Below are 18,546 nucleotides of genomic sequence, written 5' to 3'. Positions count from 1 at the left end.
TAATACCTAAGTGCAAAAATCTCGACAACTGCAATATTTGAATTTACGAGGAAGAACCCATTTGATTTCGAGTCAAACACCTTAACCACTCGGCCAAATTGTCATACTAGCTTTATATTGCGAAAATTGTTCCATGGGACTTAAGAAGTCATGCTTGTGTGCGTGTCACATTGCTAAGACGGAAGATGCATTGGTTCACATCACAAAATATCGATGTTATTGAAAGTAGTCAACAACTAACTGAAACAAAGTCGACAACTACAAGATTCGAACATACGAGGGCGAACCCATTTGATTTCTAGTCAAACGCCTTAACCACTCAGCCAAGTTGTCCTATTTTGCTCTTTGTCATAGTTACATATTTTAGTGTTGGTTGTAATTAAATGTAGCAAATATTATATATCTAAGCATGCTAATAAAGCAGAAAAGAGGACTAGTATAAGTCTTTATTCTTTGGGTAGTGATATGATTTAAGTGTTGACAAGTATGTTAGTGCACATACATTTAAATACTATTGGGATATTTAATGTTTAAAGCACAAAAGCTCAATGTTAGTAAATAGTTTCCACAACATAGTAAAAGAATCTCGACAATTGCAAGATTTGAACCTACAAGGGTGAACCCATATGATTTCAAGTCAAACGCCTTAACCACTTGGCCAAATTGCCATATTTGGTTGGCTTCTACCATGAAATAGTACAACTATGAATATTTTGGGCAATCCGTCTAATGATTATCTTAGTTGGCATTTTGTTAATGCAAAAATATTCAGTTATATTAGGAAATTTTGAAAATATGGAGTCGGGCTAATATTAACACATTTGGCGCTAGGGGTTAAATATTCATAATAGATGTCGCCTCTCTAAATTGGGATATGTATTGGTTTGCCACACAATGACTTGATGTAAATCAAAGACAACAACATCAAAGACAACAACATCAAAGATTCTAAAAGAAAGTCTACAAAATGTAGGATTCTAAGCTCCAAGAAGCAAACATTTGATTTTGAATCAACCACCATAAGTAGTCGGGAAAATTGTTTCTAGTTTTCATGAATCGATTTGAGTGTTGTGCACACTAAAATGTTGGAGATACTATCTATCTAAGCTTGATAATAAGCAAACCAAAAACGCACGAAGGAGTAGTTATTCCTAAGGGAAAAGAATGTCGACAACTGCAGGATTCGAACCTACGAGGGCGAACCCATTTGATTTCAAGTCGAACGCCTTAACCACTCGGCCAAGTTGTCCTTTTTTGCTATTAATGATAGTTACATATTTTAGTATTATTTGGAATTAAATGTTGCAAATATTATCTTTCTAAGCATGCTAATAAAGCAGGAAACATGACAATTATAAGTCTTTATTTTTTCTCCAATCCTTGGGGAACCTAATATTAACACATGGGACATTAAAAGTCATGTTTCCTCTGTGAGTCTTGTTCCTAAAATGGGATATTTACTATTTAAAGAATAGAAGCTCAATGTTAGTGAACAATTTCAAACACCTAAATGGAAGAATGCAATGTTAGTGAACAGTTTCAACACCTAAATGGAAGAATGTCGGCAACTGCAGGATTCGAACCTGCGAGGGCGAACCCATTTGCTTTCAAGTCAAACGCCTTAACCAATCGCCCAAATTACCGTATTTTGTTGGCATGTACTATCTATGCTTGATAATAAGCGAAAGAAAAATGCCAGAAAGAGTAGTTATTCTTAAGGTAATGCTACTCTTTATGTGTTCACTACTAGCTTATTGCAATTATATTTCATTAGGTAAGCCTGTTTTAATGATAGATAGGGAAGCCAATGTTCACAAATGTGTTAAATTTTTTTTAGTTTACTCTATATGTTGACCACTTCTTCCTAAGATGGGATATTTATTTTATAGCTTATGTCAAGCTCAAACCTACGAGGGGGAACACATTTCATATCTACTCAAACGCCTTAACAACTCAGCTTAATTTTCCTACGTAGCCATCTACGATAACATATTTTAGTATTGGTTGTAATTAAATGTTGGAAATATGTTCTATCTAAGCATGCTAATAAGGTAGGAAATTGGGAAAGAATGAGTCTTTATTCTTTGGGTAGCGATACGATTTAAGTTTTCACAAGTATGTTAGTGCACATACATTAGATTACTATTGGGATATTTAATGTTTAAAGCATAAAAGCTCAATGTTAGTAAAAAGTTTCCAAAACATAGTAAAAGAATCTCGACAACTATAGGATTCGAACCTACGAGGGCAAACCCATTTGATTTCATTTCAAACGCCTTAACCACTCGGCCAAATTGCCATATTTTGTTGGCTTTTAGCGTGAGATAATAAAACTATTAATATTTTGGGCAATTCGTCTAATGATTTTCTTAGTTTGCGTTATGTTAATGCAGAAATATTCGGTTATATTAGGAAATTTTCAAAATATGGAGTCGGGCTAATATTGACACATTTGGCTTACGCGGTCAAATATTCATGATAGATGTCGCCTCTATAAATGTTGATATGTATTGGTTTGCCACAAAATGGGTCTATTTAAATCAACGACGACAACATCAAAGATTTTAAAGAAAATTCCAAACATGTAGGATTCCAAGCTCCGAGAAGCAAACATTTGATTTTGAGTCCACCACCATAAGTAGTCGGGAAAATTGTTTCTAGTTTTTATGAATCGATTTTAGTATTGTCCACATTAAAATGTTGGAGATATTATCTATCTAAGCTTGATAATAAGCAAACCAAAAACGCATAAAGGAATAGTTATTCTTAATGGAAAGGAATGTTGACAATTGGAGGACTATCGTGACTCGTGAGTAGGAGAGAGAGAGAGAGAGAGAGAGAGAGAGAGAGAGAGAGAGAGAGAGAGAGAGAGAGAGATAAGACTTGAAATGGAAATGAGATTATATTATGAGGAAACAAGGTTACAAAGAGTAGGTTAAGGGCTAATCCGTAATGAACTCCAATAGAATAGATTTCTGTGGACTCTCAGGAATAGGCATTGGCTGTAATAAGCCATATGGATGATGTCGAGTTCTTTTGGATCGGCAATATGTATCACAATTACAAACATATTCCGTAACAAAATGGCGAAGTCCTGGCCACCAATACCTTCGAGAAATTAACGTGAAAGTCTTGTGGATGGCGAAATGTCCAACCATTGGTGCGTCATGACATTGTTGCAAGTCTGGGTGTCGTGAAGGACCATCAGGCACATATAAGAGATTTTGTCGAAAAAGTAATCCATCATGCCAATTGAACTTGTTGTAGTCTTGACGAGGATTTTGATATTGTTAACAAGAAGCACGATCTAGGATAATATGGTTCAGAATGTCTTGGGTGAATTCATCAGTCGCAATATGCTCCCGAATAGAGTCCAGAAGTCTTGAATCCCCGGGTGTGTCTGTAACATGAAATGCCATTAGTTCTAGATGGTCAAGACCAAAGAGGATTTGCTTCTGACTTTCATGAGGCCTCTCCTGGTTGAAGTTCCATATATGAACACCGAGATAAAGCATCTGCTTTTCCTTGTTGCGTCCCCGGGCGATATTCCCCATTTTTTGCAAACATTGGGTACCATCCTTGTTCGACTATCCTTGAACATCCCGAATCTCGACGAACCCAATTGTTGAAGATCGGCTCAGCCGACTCCAAGAAGTTCAAGATATTGATTTGCACTGTTGATGTGATGCTTAAAACACTCAAAAGAAGGTTGCCGACCGTCATCGACGTGATTCATTGACTATGTTTCAAGTGGGAGATTGAGTATGGGTTTTACAAGGTGACATTAAAACAACTGGAGCTTGCTGCAAATTGGAATATCAACGTTTTGGCCTATATGTGATATTTTGTAAGATTAATGATGTGGCATTTTGCCTTGAGCTCCCCCCTCATATGCGTCTTCACCCGGTCTTCCATGTTTCATTTTGGAGCCCTACAAAACCAACTCTATTCCAGGTTGTCTTACATCTCCTCCACCTCAAATCGAAGTTTCAAATGGCTTCGAAGATGAAGTTTCTTCCATTCTCGATTCCAAGATCGTTCGCAACAAATTGTATTATTTGGTTGACTAGTTAGGTTATACACCTAATGATCGAACATGGGAAGATTTCGAGAATCTTGCTAATGCTTCCGAAATGGTTGCTGTGTTTCACAACAAATATTCCCATAAGCAAAGTCCGAAATCTTGTCTTCCGACCAGTGGAACTCGTTGTTGAAAAGGGAGGATAACGTCATGAAGACATACATTTTGGCCTTACAAGGATTTGATCCCAAGACGTCTTTGTCTATATGTTAGACCTTTAACCATTATAATAACATATATGACATATATTTATAATAAATATATTATTAGTTATTACAAGATATATAGAGTATTCTAGAATATTCTAGAACATTCCAGGATATTCCATGATTATATTAAATATCATTAATATCTAGAATATTCTAGAACATTCTAGAATACTCCATAAGGATCTATAAATAGGTGTCTATTCATTCATCAAAACTCATTCGGTTCAACACCAATCTTTAGCCCTTAGCCTACTCTTTGTAACCTTGTTTCCTGAAAAGAATAGCGTGCGGAAGCAATAGAAAACTGAACACAGAAAATACGCAGGTCTAATGGAGAGGTTGAATATAAACAATATGCAGGACTGACATAGAGAGAGAACACACAGAAACTCAATTCAAAATAATACTCAATCTGTACATACACCGTGCTCAGTGATCACCTTTTATACAAGCCCTGACAATCGGGCTGACACAAGTACTTATAATACTTTACCGCTCATAAATGAGCCTACTACACTAATTCCCAAAATTATTCCTTACGAGGAATATCTTCCTAACGGCCTCGTGGTCTTGACACCGATACGGCCATGTTGTGCGTATCGATTTACGCACTGGGTTACGCATCGTATTATGCACAAATGTTGAGCTTGTCTCTCAACATTTCGTAATAATATAATCTCAGTTCTATTTCAAGTCTTATATCTCTGTCTCTCTCCCTCTCACTATTGAGAACCTAGTCAAATCATAAATTCTGCCTACGAGAGAGGAATCGAGCACATGGCTCTTGGATTCGGGCGCTTCATATCATGTGACCCCTCATCGATCCCAATTTCAGCTATACTCAACCCGATATTCCGACTCAGTTCGAGTCGGAAATTCACAGCAATGCGCAATTATCGGAATGGAGGCAGTAGAGCTCAACCTTCACGGTGGCTCTATATTGGTACTACATAATTATTAATGTCAGACATGTACCTGAGCTCTCAAGACTATTGATCTTAGTCAGACAATTAGACAAAGACGACATCCGTGCTGCCTGCTCATCAAGAGGGTGGGCACTCCACAGTGGGAACCACCTGTTTGCTCGAGGACCGAAAGTACACTCGTTGTACCCGTTATATGTTACACTCAGAGAGGGTGACTTGTTCTTGGTCGACATTCCCGTGTCATCACTTTAGCATGGACTCAAACACCTCAGTAAGGCCTAACTGAGACAAAGTCGACAATTCCAGGATTCGAACCTACGAGGGTGAAACCATTTGATTTCAAGTCAAACGCGTTAACCACTCAGCCAAGTTGTCCTATTTTGCTGTCTATCATAGTTACATATTTTAGTGCTTCGCCCAAACTGGTGGCTGTATGACGGGTGTTAGCATTACCTTTAGCGCATCATATGCTTTCTCTTCCATAGCTGTCCATTGGAAGGGAGTTCGATGAACGGTGGCATGTAATGACGTGGCGAAGTCCGCCAAATAGCGTATCATCCGACTGTGCCATCGTATTTGTCCTAAAAACCGGTTGAGTGATTTCGCGTTTGTCGGCCTTTTCGCGCGAGTAATCGCGGTGATTTTATTTGGAGTGACCGCTATCCCTTTCTTGTTAACTATATGGCCAAGGAGAGCCCCATTGGTAACACCGAAGACACATTTGGTGGGATTCAGGCTTAAGCGTGTGGTTCGGCAACGCTTTAGGCACAATTGCTGATGCGTAAAATGGTCGGTTGTTGTCCCATATACCGCAAAATCGTCTAAAAAAACTTGCATGAAGGACGGAATATATTCCCCAAAATTCTCTGTGATTGTCCGTTGAAATGTCGCCGGCGCCGTCTTTAGCCCAAACATTGAGACAACTACAACATAGACTCCCTAGTCCATGACAAACGCCGTCTTCTCTTGGTCGTCGGGGTGCATGCGTACTTGGTTGTACCCATTGAAGCCATCTAAAAAACTATACATGTCATGCCCCGCGACCGCGTCCAGTACGCTATCAATGAAAGCTAAAGGGAATGCGTCTGTAATGGTTACGACGTTTAATTTCCGGTAGTCCACGCATACCCGTATTTTGCCATTTTTCTTTGGTACGACTACTATCGTGCTTAACCATGTAGCTTGTTTAACTGGTCGTATGAATCTAGCCATGAGGAGTTTGTCAATTTATTCTTTTACGCGGGCCGCGTAGTTTGAGTTCATGCGGTATCGACGTTGGTGGACCGGTTTCGCGTCGGTTGCTAAATTGATGTTATGTTGATAGAACTTCGGATCTAACTCCTTCATGTTCTCGTGAGCCCAGGCGAACACATATTTATACTTCCTGAGTAGTGATATCATCGCGTCTCTCTAATCCGACATTAATTCTTTTGCGATGGAGAGGAAATGGGGTTCTGACGCCGTACCCACGTTTACTTCTTCCAAGGCTGAGGTGGTGACTCGCCGTGAAATTTCCATTGACCTCTCGAACGTTGCCCGTGCTCTGCTTAGTTCTAATATTGACTCCGGGTTTGGGTCGTAAGCCTCGTCGTGGAGTGTAGCGGGCATGGCATATTCCGCTGTGGTTTCGATAACGTCGATTTTGAACAACGGAATAATCCGAGGGTGCTCGTCTAGGTATACCTCTAATTCCGTATCATCCACCCCAGCCTGCATATTTATATCGTCTGCGTACAATGGTGTTATGCCCTTGGGTTGTGTCACCATTTCCTTTGTAGGTACGCGGACCTTGGTGCGTCCGCGTCGAAAGCTGATACACTTGTGTTGCCAGCTTTGCTTGATATTCGCAGAACAAAGCCACGGTCTGCCCAACAACATTGGATACGTCCATGGGGCGTCAAGGGTGAGGACTACCGCCGAGATGTCGAAGCGATCTCCTCCCACGATAATGCCTACCTTGCGTATCAACCCCAATGGTCATATTGAGCAAGTATCCGCCATGCGAAGCCAAAACGGGCATGCTCCCAATTATGAAATTCCCAATTGTTCGCATGTCTTCGCGCTAATTACATTAACGCCCGAGCCACCATAGATCACACATCCTGGGATTTCCTGACCGTGTGGTATTAACTTAATAACCGGGTTGTGGTGATCCACCAATGTCGGTCTGTCGCTAATGTATATAAAATTCGCGGCAACGTCTACCCCAGGTCTGCCCGTCATCCACTCTTCCACGGCCTGGCGGAATCGTGGGACTAGTTGCAGCAACTTGTCCATGGTTAACGTTATCTCGCCGGTTGTCAGTGCTTGCCATATGGGGTCCGGAGATGGTCCCTCTTCCTCCAATAGCTCCACCGTGTTTGCAGACTCCTTTCGCATGCGGTCCGTATTTGCTGCGTTTGCTTTTTCAACCCATTCTTGGGCTGTCCACCGTATCTCATCTTGCGCGGCCCAATAAACTTTTTTTGTTTGCTGACGTGTTGTGACTTGCTGTACTTCCGCCGTAATCGTATTGACGGCGGGCCCCTTGCCCTTACGTACTGGGCATTGTGTGGCATAATGTCCGGGCTGTTGACAAACAAAAAAATGGATGCTAGATTCAACCTTGTCGGCCCCTAGTGGTGTGTGCCGATCCCTAGGTGTGACTTGCTCCTCCCAGTCCTGATTCGTTCGTCGAAGCGTACACGGTGGTTGATGTTGGTGTCGGCGTGGTTCCTGGTGCCGGTTTTCGTCCAAACTTTCGTCGTACCGCCGTTGGTCCCGATATTGACGATGGTTTCCGTGAGGCCCATTGAAGCCTCCACGTTTGTTCGTCGGACGGTAGTTCTCATAGCGTTGCCCCCTTTAGTATTTCTGGGGTTGCCACGGTAGTCTTCATCCTTCGGCTTGTCTTCCTCGGAATCGTTGTGATTTCGACGATTCCGGTAGTGCCGGTCATCGCGTGGGTTTCGATCCATATACCGTGGTCAATCTTCTTGCTGCCTTTGTTCATTACGGCGTGGGGGACGTTGTGTTTCCACGATGCGTATTGTGGGCGTGGCTCTGTTCAACATATTGTACTCGCACTGCTCAACTATGTGAGCTTTCGAGTGACATACTGGACAGTGGATTCACATGTTGCATTTAATTGCGGAATGCCCTTAATTTAAGCAAATCATGCACTGGATCGCTTGGCGAAAATGTCGTTCCTCATCCTGAGCTAACGCTTGTCGCAATGAGGACATGGAAAACCTTTCCTCTTCTTCGTCGAGCTCGAGTTATAGCGCTCTTTCTATGACCATATCGACTGTTTCCCCTTTCACGCTATTGTTGTTGAGCGTTGTTCGTATGGGTCGACGTAATGCTGCCACAAATGTCTCCCTAGCCTCGTCCTCCGTTGGGCCCCGTTCTAATTTCCGCCGTAGATTTTGGAAGCGTAAACTGAAATCCGCTACCGTCTCGGTTGGAAACTATTTAATTGTGGAAAACTGCCTGAGGATTTCGCGTTGCGGCACCCTCTGATAAAAAAACCGTAGAAAGGCTGACTGGAGCTGGTCAAAGGTCGTGATTGTTGGCAAATCCATTTGTGAATGCCAAAACGCCGATCTCCCATCCAAGGTTAATCCGAACTCCATCATTTTGGACTGGTGCACTACTGCTTTGGAAAGGCTCTGCGCCATGTGGTTTGCATTCTAGACATTGAGGAACAATCGGATGTGGGTTGCGGCGTCGGTTTCGCCGTTGAAGCGGGGATAAGCAAAGGCCATGCTGGGTGCTACGGCAGGCAGGGAAAGGCCACAGTGCTTTTGTGGTGAGCGTGCTTCATGCGTATCGCCGAGGTATTTGGACGTGCTTCATGCGTATCGCCGAGGTATTTGGACAGCGAGAAATCGTCTTTGTGGTCCCGACAGGTATCACTGAGGTCACTGAGGCGAGGCTTTTACCGTGCGCGTTCCTATGCCTGGCGTGTGATGGACCTTGTGATTGGTCGGTCTTGTCGTGTTGGTTCTCTGGGGCGTCTGCGGCTAAACATCCATTCGTCGTTGTTCATCTATGACAAGACACAGATCACCAAGCGTGCCAAAAGTGTTATCGATTAGGAACACGGTCTACGGTCAATCCTTCGACCTAGACCTCAAAGTGACTGTGTGACAACGAATGGTAGCGTCTGTGCGTAATACTTAGTGGGATACCTCTTGTAACCTAGCAACGTAGAAGGGAGATGGCTACAACCGAGCTCCTTTGACAGTGGGCTAGCACACACACTGTTACTCATGCCTACACTCTTACCATTGTGCTACGCCACCAAGGATTATAGACACACGGTAGGTTAACCAAAGATACACACATATATCAAAGAAGATAAAATTCAATTAAGATACGCCTTTTACATTCAAAATTACATTCTACCTTTATCAGAGGTTTTTTGCCATATATATACGCAGGCAGGGTCTTTTAGCCGTTCATGGTTCCCGTGTGAACCGTTTACATGCGTTACAATATTGCTCTATTCCATATTACTGTGCTCTTCTCCATTGGTTACTATTCCGGCGGACAAAAATGACACATTTGACTTAAGCGGTCAAATATTCATGATAGATGTCACCTCTCTAAATTGTGATATGTATTGGTTTGCCACACAATGGGTCGATGTAAATCAATGACGGCAACATCAAAGATTCCAAAAGAAAGTCTACAAATGTAGGATTCTAAGCTCCGAGAAGCAAACATTTGATTTTGAGTCAACCACCATAAGCAGTCGGGAAAATTGTTTTTCTAGTTTTCATTAATCGATTTGAGTATTGTCCACACTAAAATCTTGGAGATACTATCACCTAACTGAAACAAAGTCGACAATTGTAGGATTCGCACCTACGAGGGCGAACCCATTTGATTTCTAGTCAAACGCCTTAACCACTCGGCCAAGTTGTCCTATTTTTCTCTTTACAATAGTTACATGTTTTAGTATTGGTGTAATTAAATGTTGCAAATATTATCTATCTAAGCATGTTAGGAAAGCAGAAAAAAAGACTCTTATAAGTCTTTATTCTTTGGGAAGCGATACGATTTAAGTATTCACAAGTATGTTAATGCACATACATTTGATTACTATTGGGATATTTAATGTTTAAAGCACAAAAGCTCGATGTTAGTAAATAGTTTCCACAATTTACTAAAAGAATCTCGATAGCTACTTGATTGGCACGTACGAGGGCGACCACATTTAATTTCAAGTCAAACGCCTAAACCACTTGGCCAAATTGCCATATTTTATTGGCTTCTATGAGATAGTACAAGTATTAATATTTTGGTCAATCCGTCTAATGATTTTCCTAGTTGGCGTTATCTTAATGCAAAAATATTCGGTTATATGGAGTCGGGCTAATATTGACACATTTGACTTAAGCGGTCAAATATTCATGATATATTTCGCCTCTCTGAATTGTGATATGTATTGGTTTGCTACACAATGGCTCGATGTAAATCAATGAAGGCAACATCAAAGATTCTAAACGAAAGTCTACAAATGTAGGATTCCAAACTCCGAGAAGCAAACATTTGATTTTGAGTCAACCACCATAAGCACTCAGGAAAAGTGTTTCTAGTTTAAATCATGAATTGATTTGAGTATTGTCCACACTAAAATGTTGGAGATATTATCTATCTCAGCTTGATAATAAGCGAACAAAAAACGCCAGAAAGAGTAGTTATTCTTAAGGTAATACTACTATTTCTGTGTTCACTAGTAGGTTATTGTAATTACATTTCACTAGGTGAGCTATTGGTTACGATACCTACGGAAGCCAATCTTCAAAAATTCATCTTAGAAAGTTTAGTTTTCTCTGTGTGGTGACCAATGCTTTCTAAGATCAGATATCTATTGGTGGGCACATGTCAAGCTCGATATAAGTTACAATGGCGAACCCATTTGATTTCGAGTCAAACACCTTAACCACTCGGCCACGTTGTCATACTAGCTTTATATTGCGAAATTTGTTCCATGGGACTTAAGAAGTCATGCTTGTGTATGTGTCTCACCTTGCTAAGATGGAAGATGCATTGGTTCACATCACAAAATCTCAATGTTATTGAAAGTAGTCAACACCTAATTGAAACAAAGTCGACAAATGCAGCATTCGAACCTACGAGGGCGAACCCATTTGATTTCTAATCAAACACCTTAACCACTCCGCTAAGTTGTCCTATTTTGCTCTCTATCATAGTTACATAGTTTAGTATTGGTTATAATTAAATGTTGCAAATATTATGTATCTAAGCATGCTAATAAAGCAGAAAAGAGGACTATTATAAGTCTTTATTCTTTGGGTAGCGATACGATTTAAATGTTGACAAGTATATCTATGCACATACATTTGACTACTATTGGGATATTTAATGTTTAAAGCTCAGAAGCAATGTTAGTAAATGATTTCCAGAACATAGTAAAAGAATCTCTACAACTGCAAGATTCGAAGCCATTTGATTTGAATTCAAACGCCTTAACCACTTGGCCAAATTGCCATATTTGGTTGGCTTCTACGATGAGATAGTACAACTCTTAATATTTTGGGCAATCCATCTAATGATTATCTTAGCTGGCATTATGTTAATGCAAAAATATTCGGTTAAATTAGGAAATGTTCAAAATATGGTGTCGGGTTTAATATTGACACATTTGGCTTAAGCGGTCAAATATTCATGATAGATGTCGCCTGTCTAAATTGTGATATGTATTGGTTTGCCACACAATGACATGATGTAAATCAACGACGGCAACATGAAAGATTCTAAAACAAAGTCTAAAAATATAGGATTCCAAGCTCCAAGAAGCAAACATTTGATTTTGAGTCAACCACCATAAGCAATCAGGAAAATTGTTTGTAGTTTTCATGAATCGATTTTACTATTGTTCGCAATAAAATCTTGGAAATATTATCTATAGTAGCTTGATAATAAGCAAACCAAAAACGCATGAAGGAGTAGTTATTCTTAAGGGAAAAGAATGTCGACAATTGCAGCATTCAAACCTATGAGGGCAAACCCATTTGATTTCAAGTCAAACACCTTAACCACTCGGTCACGTTGTCCTATTTTGTAAGTAAATGTTGCAAATATTATCTATATAAGCATGCTAATAAAGCAGAAAACACGACAATTATAAGTCTTTATTTTTTGGGTAACGATACGATTTGGCCCGTTTCTCCAATCCCTTGGGAACCTAATATTAACACATGGGACATTAAAAGTCATGTTTCCTCTATGCGAGTCTCATTCCTAAGATGGGATATTTATTGTTTAAGGAACTGCAAGATTGGAACCTGCAAGGACGAACCCATTTGCTTTCAAGTCAAACGCCTTCACCAATCGACCAAATTGCCGTATTTAGTTGGCATCTACTATCTATGCTTGACAATAAGCGAAAGAAAAACGCTAGAAAGAGTAGTTATTCTTAAGGTAATGCTACTATTTTTGTGTTCACTACTAGCTTATTGCAATTACGTTTCATTAGGTTAGGCTGTTTTTAAGATAGATTGGGAAGCCAATGTTCACAAATGTGTTTAATACAAATTAGTTTACTCTATATGTTGACCAATTCTTCCTAAGATGGGATATTTATTTTTCAGCTTATGTCAAGCTCAAACCTACGAGTGGGAACCCATTTTATATCTACTCAAACTCCTTAACAACTCGGCCTAATTATCCTATGTAGCCATCTACGATAACATATTTTAGTATTGGTTGTAATTAAATGTTGAAAATATTTTCTATCTAAGCATGCTAATAAGGTAGGAAATTGGAAAATAATGAGTCTTTATTCTTTGGGTAGCGATACGATTTAAGTGTTCACAAGTATGTTAGTGCACATACATTTAAATACTAGTGGGATATTTAATGTTTAAAGCACAAAAGCTCAATGTTAGTAAATAGTTTCCACAGCATAGTAAAAGAATCTCGACAATTGCTAGATTTGAACCTACAAGGGCAAACCCATATGATTTCAAGTCAAACGCCTTAACCACTTGGCCAAATAGCCATATTTGGTTCACTTCTACCATGAAATAGTACAATTATTAATATTTTGGGCAATGCGTGTAATGATTATCTTAGTTGGCGTTATGTTAATGCAAAAATATTCGGTTATATTAGGAAATTTTGAAAATATGGAGTCGGGCTAATATTGACACATTTGGCTCTAGGGGTTAAATATTCATGATAGATGTTGCCTCTCTAAATTGGGATATGTATTGGTTTGCCACACAATGACTTGATGTAAATCAACGACGACAACATCAAAGATGGTACAATGGTGTTATGCCCTTGGGTTGTGTTGCCGTTTCCTTTGTTGGTACGCGGACCTTGGTGCGTCCGCGTTGAAAGCTGATACACTTGTGTTGCTAGCTCTGCTTGATTTTCACAGAATAAAGCCACAGTCTGCGCAATAGCTTCCCCAACCTCAGCCAGTTCGGCCTTTAGTTTTTCGAAGTTCACCAACTCCAACGAAATTTCGATTTGTTCGAAATTTTTGTATCAATCTGTATTGTACATTTATTTTGATTTACAGAATTTCGATGTATACGCCTATTACGGGGGAGTGTTGAATGCGGGTCTCTAATGAACGTATTCACATTGTCTCCTTTTGTACACACTAGGTTTACGCTATTTATGTAAACAGTGAGAAGGGCAATTGCCCTAAGTCAGTCAGTACATAAATTGACTTTGTAACCTAGTTTTGAGTGTTGTTGAAATATAGGTCATCTTGTGGCTAATCGTCTCGCTCTCTTGCGTTCTTGTTTCTCTGTTTCTGTTGCTGATGCCATAAATCTACCTTGCCTGCATCCACTTATGATCCTCACCTTTGGAGAGTGTTGATTTGTTCCGCACAAGATGACCACGTTCTCAACAATTTCGTCGTATAAGAATGCGAGTGCAAAGAATTGAATGAGATAGTGTATAGACAAAACAGAAGACCGAAAATAGAAAATATAGAGGCATGTATTTTAAAGTGGAAAACCCGAGAAGGGAAAAACCATGTGGAGTCCACAAACTACAAAACAAATCACTATCTACAAGTAATAGTACTAAAACAGAGAGAGAATCAATCCTAGAGAAGGGATTCAGTATTATTAGTACCAAGAGGACTAACTGCGTAAGACTCACGAGTGAGGAACAGAGAAAAGGAGAGAGAGAGAGAAAGAAAGAAAGATATATTAACGTCTTCTAAGGCCAAATTGGCCCATGAGATAATCGGTTTACAACAAAAAGAGTATTTATCCAGTCATAATAACTAAAAGAGAGAGAGAGAGGATGATGATAACAAATGATATTTTATGTGAAGAGTAAAACTTAATTTTGTATAGTAAAACTTAAATGAAAATAATATCCTATGTATTACAATAGATAGTATAATGGTCAAGAGCTTGATCCATATAATATAAGGTCATGGGTTCGTGTCTTGCCATATCATGAGACTATCCCCCCTTAAAACGACGAGTGTTATGAGTTAGCGCTGAGTGGGGACCAGGTTTGTCTGGATATTCTCGATGGAAATAAGCAAGAAGATCCTGAGCATTGGCAACATGCTCGACAGGTTCCCAAGTACGTTCGCTCGGACTATAGCCGAGCCAATCGACCAAATAATAAAGTTTGTTGCGAACAAACTTGGAGTTGAGGATGGTGGCAACTTCATACTCCGGGTTGACGTCCAACTCAAGCGGGGGCGGTGACGGTGTAACATGATAAGGTTCGAGAAGAGAACTATGGAAGACTGGATGTATCTGAAGGTGCGGAGGAAGATCAAGGCGGAACGTGACATCATTAATCTTGTTGGTAATATGGAAACGACTAAGTCATCGATAATCCAATTTGTCGCATGGTCGAGTAGTCTTGATATGACAACATAAGAGCCATACTAGGTCTCCGATGGCCAAAGATGAGGGAAGCCGATGATGATCTGCTTAAGTCTTCTATGTGTGTTGAGCATGAAGAAGATGAGTAGATAGATATGTCTGAATCTTGCGTAGCCTCTCCAAATGATCCTTGGCACGAGGATTGGTAGGTAGCTCCGGAGTGTTGATCACAGACCAACGAGGATGAGAATTGGTATAAGCGTAAAATAGGGAGACCCGAGTGGAGGTGTGAACATTGTTATTATAAGCAAACTCAGCAAAGTGGAGAATATCAACCCAATCGTCCAGTTGATAACTCCGAAAACACCAACGATATTGTTTCAACCTTTGGTTTGTCCGTTCCACTTGCCCATCAGTTTGGGGATGATAGTTGGAGGAGAGGTTGCAAGAATCCTTGAGCATCTTGAAGAGATGCTTCCAAAATTTGGAGACGAACTGAGGTCCTCGGTCACTGAGGATACTGTCTGGGAGGCCATGATGCCGAAAAACCTCACGCATGACAAGGGCGGCGGTTTCCTCAGTAATGTTGGCCTTAGTACAAGGCACAAAATGTGCCATCTTAGTATATCGGTCAACGACGGTTAAGATAGCATCGAAGCCCTTCGAGACTGGAAGATCTGTGATAAAATCAAGACAAATGGATTGCCTCGGCTTACTTGGAATTGGTAAGGATTCCAACAAGCCATATGGATGATGTCGTGGCATATTTGCTCGGCAACAAGCATCATAGGTTCGAACGTAGTCGTTGACAAAACATCGCATATGGCGCCACTGAAAAGATTGTCGAAAACATCTTAGTACTATTGAAATGTCCAGTTGTATGGAAATCGTGACAATTTTGGACGATTTGAAGGCGATTGGAGCAATCGGGAACATACAAGAGCTTTTTAAAGAATAATAAAGCATCATGATATTCAAATTGTCTGTAGTCCATACATGGCTGCTGAGACAGGGAACAACATGCCCGAGAGGCATCAATTTGCGCTAGAATGGCTTGAGCAAATTTGTCCGTCTTCAAATTGGCATGTATGGCATTGATAATCCGGGAATCCAGCGGAGTCTGAAAAATCCAGGTTGTCTTCAAACATGTTGGTCCCAAGATTACCTGATTTTGATTATCAAATGTTGGATCCCCTAACAATCATTGGTTTTCTTGTTCCAATGCAACGATTTTTTCGTTTATACATTGAAGCTCAGAAAAAACGGATTGAGTTTCTTGGAAGCTAACAATATCCGTAGTATTGGAAAAAGGGGTAAGAGGATGAGGGAAACCGAAAAGAAGACCAGAAGGAAGAAATTTGTTCAAACTGTCAAGAATAGTACTAAAACAGAGAGAGAATCAATACTAGAGAAGGGAAGTAATATTAGTACTAACAGGACTGACTGCGTAAGACCACGAGAGAGAGAGAGAGAAAAGGAGAGAGAGAGAGATAGCGAGGGCGAGAGAGAGAGAGAGAGAGAGAGAGAGAGAGAGGATGATGATAATAGATGATATATTATGTGAAGAGTAAATACAAAATAGCTATGAGGTTAAGACTGGCGTTGAACCAATTTGGTTCGAAATAATGCCTTGCGCCTCCTTTTATAGTGTTCTCAGGAGTAGTCCTGCTAAGATGGGATATTTATTGTTCAGCATATGTCAAGCTCGAACCTACGAGGGGGAACCCATTTCATTTCTAGTCAAACACCTTCACAAATTGCCATATTTGGTTAGCTTCTACCATGAAATAGTACAACTATTAATATTTTGGGCAATCCATCTAATGATTTTCTTAGTTTGCGTTATGTTAATGCAAAAACATTCGGTTATATTAGGAAATTTTCAAAATATGGAGTCGGGCTAATATTGACACATTTGTCTTAAGCGGTCAAATATGCATCATAGATGTCGCATCTCTAAAATGTCATATGTGTTGATTTGCCAGACAATACACGATGTAAATCAACGACGTCAAAATCAAAGATTCTAAAAGAAAGTCTACAAATGTAGGATACCAAGCTTCGAGAAGCATATATTTGATTTAAAGTCAACCACCATAAGCACTCAAAAAAATTGTTTCTAGTTTTTATGAATCGATTTGAGTATTGTTCACACTAAAATGTTGTAGATACTATAACCTAACTGAAACAAATTCGACAACTGCAGGATTCGAACCTACGAGGGCGAACCCATTTGATTTCTAGTCAAACGCCTTAACCACTCGGCCAAGTTGTCTCTATAATAGTTACATGTTTTAGTATTGGTTGTAATTAAATGTTACAAATATTATCTATCTAAGCATGCTAGTAGAGCAGAAATGAAGACTATTATAAGTCTTTATTCTTTGGATAGCGAGACAGTTAGTAAAAGAATGTCAACAACTGCAGGATTCAAACCTCCGAGAGCGAACCCATTTGATTTCAAGTCAAACGCCTTAACCACTCGACTAGGTTCTCCTATTTTGCTGTCTATGCTAGTTACATATTTTAGTATTGGGTGTAATTAAATGTTGCAAATATTATCTATCTAAGCATGCTAATAAAGCAAAAAACATGACAATTATAAGTCTTTATTTTTTGGGTAGCGATACGATTTAGCCCCTTTCTCCAATCCTTAGGGAACCTAATATTAACACATGGGACATTAAAAGTCATGTTTCCTCTATGTGAGTCTCATTCCTAAGATGGGATATTTAATGTTCAAAGAACAAAAGCTCAATGTTAGTGAACAATTTCAACACCTAAGCGGAAGAATGTCGACAACTGCACAATTCGAACCTAGGAGGGTGAATCCATTTGATTTAAAGTCAAACGCCTTAACCACTTAGCGAAATTGCCATATTTAGTTGGCGTCTAGTATTCATGCTTGATAATAAGCAAAACATAAATGTTAGAACCTACGAATCTAGTATTCACAAATGTGCTTTAACAAATTTAGTTTAGTCTCTATGTTGACCACTTCTTCCTAATATGGGATATTTATTGTTCAACATATGTCAAGGTCGAACCTACTAGGAGGAACCCATTTCATTTCTTGTCAAAGGCCTTAACAACTCGGCCTAATTATCCTATGTAGCTATCTAGCATAACATATTTAAGTATTGGTTGTAATTAAATGAGTAGTGCCATCATCGCGTCTCTCTAATCCAGCATTAATTCGTTTGCAAAGGAGAGGAAATGGGGTTTTGACGCCGTACCCACGTTTACTTCTTCCAAGGCGGAGGCGGTGACTGGTCGTGAAATTTATGTTTACCTCTCGAACGCTGCCCGTGCTCTGCTTAGTCCTAATATTGACTCCGTGTTTGGGTCGTAAGCCTCGTCGTGGAGTGTAGGGGGCATGGCATATTCCGTCGTGGTATCGATACCGTCGATTTCGAACAACGGAATAATCCGAGGGTGCTCGTCTAGGTATACCTCTAATTCGGTATCGTCCACCCTAGCCAGCATATTTATATCCTCTACGT

The 18,546-nt window shown here is 40.0% G+C and overlaps 5 non-coding genes across 5 annotated transcripts; all 5 read right to left on the bottom strand.

The window, feature by feature from the left end:
- Positions 1-252: 252 nt before the first annotated feature.
- Positions 253-333, bottom strand: TRNAS-AGA (transfer RNA serine (anticodon AGA)). The gene has a single exon. It is a non-coding gene; the product is annotated as a tRNA-Ser (tRNA).
- An 835-nt stretch (positions 334-1,168) lies between these two features.
- TRNAS-UGA (transfer RNA serine (anticodon UGA)) lies at positions 1,169-1,249 on the bottom strand. The gene has a single exon. It is a non-coding gene; the product is annotated as a tRNA-Ser (tRNA).
- A 969-nt stretch (positions 1,250-2,218) lies between these two features.
- TRNAS-UGA (transfer RNA serine (anticodon UGA)) lies at positions 2,219-2,299 on the bottom strand. The gene has a single exon. It is a non-coding gene; the product is annotated as a tRNA-Ser (tRNA).
- Positions 2,300-10,046: 7,747 nt separating this feature from the next.
- TRNAS-AGA (transfer RNA serine (anticodon AGA)) lies at positions 10,047-10,127 on the bottom strand. Its single transcript has one exon. It is a non-coding gene; the product is annotated as a tRNA-Ser (tRNA).
- A 7,110-nt stretch (positions 10,128-17,237) lies between these two features.
- TRNAS-AGA (transfer RNA serine (anticodon AGA)) lies at positions 17,238-17,318 on the bottom strand. Its single transcript has one exon. It is a non-coding gene; the product is annotated as a tRNA-Ser (tRNA).
- Between the last annotated feature and the right edge of the window lie 1,228 nt (positions 17,319-18,546).

The sequence above is a fragment of the Azolla caroliniana genome, unplaced genomic scaffold, assembly GCF_043228905.1.
Source record: "Azolla caroliniana isolate FFs.n. ecotype wild unplaced genomic scaffold, voAzoCaro1.0.p SCAF_13, whole genome shotgun sequence".
NCBI classification, from domain to species: domain Eukaryota; kingdom Viridiplantae; phylum Streptophyta; class Polypodiopsida; order Salviniales; family Salviniaceae; genus Azolla; species Azolla caroliniana.
This window is presented reverse-complemented; position numbering and strand designations above follow the sequence as displayed.